This window comes from Aotus nancymaae, unplaced genomic scaffold, assembly GCF_030222135.1.
Source record: "Aotus nancymaae isolate 86718 unplaced genomic scaffold, 86718_ANA_hifiasm-v0.15.2.pri h1tg000067l, whole genome shotgun sequence".
NCBI classification, from domain to species: Eukaryota; Metazoa; Chordata; class Mammalia; order Primates; family Aotidae; genus Aotus; species Aotus nancymaae.
In genome coordinates this window covers 19,539,583-19,545,662 of record NW_026988482.1, presented here as the reverse complement: position 1 = coordinate 19,545,662, position 6,080 = coordinate 19,539,583, and positions in this window count along the sequence as shown.

Sequence of the window (6,080 nt, the reverse complement as noted above, 5' to 3'; positions counted from 1 at the left end):
CGGCCCCTCCGGGATCCCGGAAGTCTCGTTTGCGAAGGCGCGGACTCGCCAGGGCTCAGGCCACTCACATCCCGCTCTCAGGCCATAGTCGGGAGACCCAGACGCGCCCCAGCTCTGCCCCGTCTCCTCCAGGTGACCTTGGGAAACATACCCAACCTCCAAGCCTGTTTTCTCATCTGAAAACTTGCAGAGCATGGCGCGTACCTCACAGGGCTGGGAGCACCCAATGAGGTAACAAGACACTACATGGCAAAACGCCTGGCATATCCTGAGCAATCAGTTATACCATGTGTGATGCCCAATCTGAAGTCTCAGTGAAGGGAGCAGCAAGTATCTCCATCTTAAAAATCAAGAAGCCTGTCTAGAAATTGTGATATTTTGGCCCATAAATGTGGTTAATATTTACTAAGACAGCACCAGCATTCTGGTGTCCATGTAGAGGTCCCTAGGGAGACCAAGGAGCAGATAAAGTGAGAAGGTGTGGGAGCAGTTTGTAACCTAGGAGGCAGTTGTCTAGCCTCTGGGTGTCAGGTGGTACCCAGGTGAACTTTGAAGAATGGTTTGGATACAGAAGTCATATATGAACAGGTCCTTGTTACTGACACGACTGAGCAGGCCCTGTGTGTTAATGACCGTGGGTGAAGGGCAGAGGGCATGATGAAGTTAACTATGTATCTTCATTATAGCCCAGGAGGTAGGTCCTTTACAGGTCCCAAAGTAAACAGTCTCCTGGGCTGTCTAGGGATGGCAGTATTTCACAGGTGTCCTGGGCCTAACCCTGGCCCTGACATATGTTCCTCATATATCTGCATGGGCCAAGATAGAAACAGACAGCAGAAGTCCTGCTCCAGAGTTCCCACAAGCTTAAAAGTAATCTCTTGGAGCAGTCTTTGTCCATTGATCCTAATGGGTGGCTTCCTGTTATCAAGGTCCCCTTCTACATTTGGAAATCTCACAAAGAGGTTTTGGCTATTTAAAACCAGGAACCCCAGCCTCTGCCTGACATTGATGCTAGGCATTGCCTACTGGCAAATCAAGGCCTCAGAAGCTTAGGATTCTTGAGGAGGAAATCTCTCAAGGCCAGGCTAGATACTCTCAGACCTGATTTTCAGGTTTCCTTGACCATGTGTTGTCCTGAAGTCCTGGCTTCCTAGTATAAGAAACACAAGGATTATAAAGTCAAGATTGAGGTTTTTTTATTATTCAGAGCTGTTTCTTGCTCAGGTTGTTGGCGTTCATTGGATGTGAAGACCAGGCCCATCTGAGCAGTGTGTTTAGACTTCAGAGGCACTTCTGTGACCAGCACTGTGGGCCTGGCCTGATCTACCATGACTGGGTTGGGCCCCAGTAGGCAAGACACTCCATGATGCCTCAATATAGCACCTTGGGACACCTACATTTGGGCCAAAGACAACTCCAGAAGGCCTTTGGGAATTCTGTACTCCAACTCGATCTCTCTTGAAAACCATCATTCAAGCTTTGGGATGAGAGCTAACAAATAGGTAACTCAAGTTCTATACGCCTGAAACGAAACTTACCATCTATCCACAACCCTCAAGCTCAAATCTATGTTCCCATCACTGTAAAAAGTATTATATTCACCCAGGGAACCCTGGGTGTCATCCCATGAGCTGGGTGATCACGGGCAAGTTACTTGGCCCCTCTGTGCATAGCTTCCTTATCTGGAGAATGGGGATAATAATATACTTGAATTATAGAGTTGTTGTGAGGATTGGATGAGATAAAATACATAAAGCATTTAGAATGGTGCCTGACACATCCTAAGTATTATAGGTGTTCTCTAGTATTGTGTTTACCATCCTTGTTTCCTCTCAGTTCATCCCCTGTATCCATGTTATCGCTAAGGTCTGCCACGTTTGCCCTATATGTATGTAATAATAATAAAAGAGAACATCTATAGCTATTACTGTGCTGCTCTGCATCATCACTATCACTTCCCATGTTAAATCCTGCTTGGAGTTAGGGCAGCTGTGAGAAGTGTGTACCCAGGAACTTCCTGGATTTAAGACCACAAAGAGGCTGGGCATAGTGGCTCATACCTGTAATCCCAACACTTTGGGAGGCCATGGTGGGTGGATCACTTGAAGCCAGGGGTTTTAGACCAGCCTGGGCAATATGGTGAAACTCTGTCTCTACAAAAATTTAAAATGTAGCCAAGCATGGTGGCATGTACCTGTAGTCCCACCTATTCCAGAGGCTGAGGTGGGAGGATCACTTGAGCCCAGGAGTTTGAGGCTGCAGTGAGTGAGCAGTGTTTGTGCCATTGCACACCACCTTGGGAGACAGAACAAGACCCTATCTCAAAAAAAAAACAAAAAACAAAACACACAAAGAGCGGAGCACAGAAGGTCTGGAGAGTCTCTGCCTCCAAACTGCTCAGAACTTCTGACATCATCTATGTGGATAGTCCCTTTTCAATAGCCAGAACACTCCTACACACCGTAAAAAGAAGGTGGGGCCCTAGACACATGGGGTGGGGGTACTTGCTGTGATATGTGCAGAAAACTCCAGCCACTGTGAATGGGAGTGAATGGGGCCCAAGCTCTAACTAAGAGAATGGTGAGATTCTCCTTTCACCTCAAAAACTCCTTATCCTTCAAAGCACTGACAAGAAGCTGTTTCTCTAGGAAGGCTTTCCTGCCCCTCACTTCGATTAGGTGTAGCTTCCTTTTTGCTCCTGTGGTGGCCTGCCATGCTATGCTATTGCCATAACCAATAGGTTATGGTCCTTATTTGTCACACTCCATTCACACTATCCACTTACTGGCCTCCCTGCTGTACTGTAAGCCCCATCTTGGCTGATACCGTATCTCTCTGGTTCACAGTTGAGTTCCCTGACACTAACTATTGGCTGTTTCCTTAGCAGGATAGTACCGTATGGTCAGGCCACCATTGTTTTCATGGCATCCAACACAAAGTCCACTCTCGCCTCTAAGAAACATGTCCTTGATCCAGGTTGCTGTGGAAGGCTTTTAACAGAGAATGATCTGATCAGTATGGGTTGTAGAAAGTTGCCTGTGGTGGCCGGCTATATTGAGGGGCTTGGAGGGAACAAGACATGGACATCCCTTACAGCTGCTTATCTGCTTTGCACTCCCAGTGCCTCTACAACAGTATCATAGGATTATTAGTTTGCAGATGAGGATCCTGAGGCTTGGCAAACAGCTTAGTAACTGAGTAACATTTTACTGGCTGAGAAGAGTAAGTTAGGCTTTGATTTCTGGTCTTTAGAGCATTTCTCCTTCCCCTCTTTCTATTGCAAGATGCTTTCTCTGACCTCCATTTATCCTGTTTTTTAATTCCTTTCGGGTTTCTTCCTGCCAGTGGTGTGCCAGGCCGTGTTATGAGAGGAGGGAGGATCAGCGGTGATCACCAAACATAGCCTCGGGGGTGACTTGGTAAAAGGAAGGATTTTCTGGATGCTGGGGTCTCAGGGACTCCCTCGGGGAGCTGATCTCAGGTGAGTGAACCACCAAACCCCACAGGCCTCTGAGCTTCCTAGAGGGAAATGGAGCTGATCTCAGGTGAGTAAACCACCAAACCCCACAGGCCTCTGAGCTTCCTAGAGGGAAATGGAAACCTGTTTCAAGTATGCACAGACCACCGAGCAGGTGGTGATACGGTTTGGATTTTGTCCCTGCCCAAATCTCATGTCAAATTGGAGGAGGGGCCCAGTGAGAGGTGATTGGATCATGGGGACAGATTTCCCCATTGCTGTTCTCAGGATAGTAAGTGACTTCTCATGAGATCTGATCATTTAAAAGCATGTGGCACTTCCCCCTTCTCTCTCTCTCCCCTGCCACTATATAAAGAAGGTGCTTGCTTCTCCTTCGCATTCTGCCATGATTGTAAATTTCCTGAGACCTCCCAGTCGTGCTTCCTGTTAAGCTGGCAGAACTATGAGCTGATTAAATCTCTTTTCCTCATAAATTACCCATCTCAGGTAGTTCTTTATAGCGGTGTGAGAATGGACTAATACAAATTGCTTCTGATGATGTTCTTTAGTTCAGGACTTGTCCCAGGCAACTGCTGGTGGGCAAGCCATCTGGGACCCCAGTGTGGGAGCTGTGGCCCCAGACTGCCCCTACTTGCCATTGGCACTGGTTTGGATTCTCCCTTATGACATAAATGGACAGACAGGCCTATGACCTACTGGGGACCCAGTGCATTAGCGATGGCATTTGAGACCCCACAGGCCTCCGCCTCCTAACACAGTACTGCCCCTGCTCTAAGTGCTTCCTTCCTGGGGGTTCTACACCATTGTTCTGGGGATGGGGCAAGGAGGGTTGAGCCATCCTACTCCCGTACTCTGTTCCGACTAAATCCCTGTCCTGGGGTCTGTTGTCCTTGTCCCAGTCTCCCCACCGGCCCTACAGCTCGGCTGCTGGCCCTTCCTGCTGCAAATCTGTGAAAAGAAAGGAGCATTTTCAGGCTAGCCTACCCACAGCTCCCAGACACCAAAGTTGTTAGCATGCACTCAGGGAGGATCCTTAGAGTTGCTACCTTCCTGTTTTATAGATGGGGAAACAGGCTCTTGGAGAGATAGGAACCCAGGTCTCTGAGCTTGATTCTCTGAAAACATGTTCTTTTTTCTTGGAAAAAATAAGCTTGATATCATAGGTTGTAATCTAGCAGTTTCTGGGTTTTCTCAGACCTCAGATTTGAAATCCAGATTCTTCCAAAAGGGTCTCAAACATAGACTGGAATTTCTTTCCAGCCTGTAAATATGGCAGAATCTAGCTCTGCCACTTACCAGCTGGGATTGTGACCCTGGGCAAGTTATGTATACATTCTGAGTCTTAAGTTACTTTATTTATGAAATGGAAAAAATATCTATGCCTGCTACCCTCTCAGAGCTGGGAGGATTGAGTGAGGTAAGGTGAGAGTTTTGGCACATCCTATTTTGACATCTATGCAAAAAACTGTTTGAATTCCAGGGAGAAGGCAGTAAGCCCTGGACCTTGGAAATGTCAAGGGCAAGGGCAGGTAGAGACCAGTGACTAATAAAGTCGGTATATGATACCCTGCATAAGAGAAGTTCAGAAAGCCAAAGAAGGGATTAATCCTGAAAGGGACTAGAGGCAACTTAAAAGGGAATAGCACTGAGTTGGGCCTTGAGGAAGAGGGAAGAGCATTTCTGGCAGAAGGAACAACATGATCAAATTGCTGGGTAGGGGTGGGAGTCGTTATTTAAATACAGGTTGTTTCCTGTTGTAGGCTGTAGGAAATTAACAAAAACAGTGATTCAGTCTCTATTCAGATGCATACAATTTGTGTGCCCTTAAGCCACCATAATGTCCCATGGTGATCCTGTTCTTCCATCAATTTAGGAAATAGGTAATACTTACATTCATTATTTCTTAGTTGTATAGCGGACAATAGCCAAGGAGAAGCTGATGCCCTAGTGAAGTTTTAAATTCCCTTCACCTATGAGGCATCCAGGATGCCACCATATGCCCTTGGAGCTCTTCTGTGGCTAAGCCCATATGTTCTAATAGTACCTAGAAGTATCTAATAATATCTAGAAAACTTTCTGTGATGATGAAAATGTTCTATGCCTGCCCAGTAACACCGGTGCTCCACACACATATGTTTCATTAAGTGTGCAGAACTCCCAAAGTGAGATGTTTCATCTTCCCTCAGTATAAGCATTCTGGAGGGCCAGGCTGGTTTTCCCCAATTAGAGGTGGGCAGGAATATTGTTTCCTTTTTCCCTCTACCAGCAAGGCCTGGCATATGGCTAGCCCCAGGGGTTGTTCACCAGAAATGAGTTGAGCCTGTTCCCCTTTCATCCTAATTCCCTGTCATTTCTGGCTTCTTTCACCCCAGAAGCTGTCAGAACTTGGAAAGGTGGTAAACATGAAGCAAATTCTGTGATATTTCTCTAAGTATTGTTTGAGGTTAGAAGAGACTGGATTTTTCAGTCATTGTCATCAAGCTCACTGAGAAGGATGAAAAATAAGGTTTGGAGAGTAAAGCTCTAACAGAAACTACTCTGTGAAAAGGTCAGTTGTGTGTTGGAATTTGGCTTGCTTCCTCTTTGCTTCTTGGACTAGCGT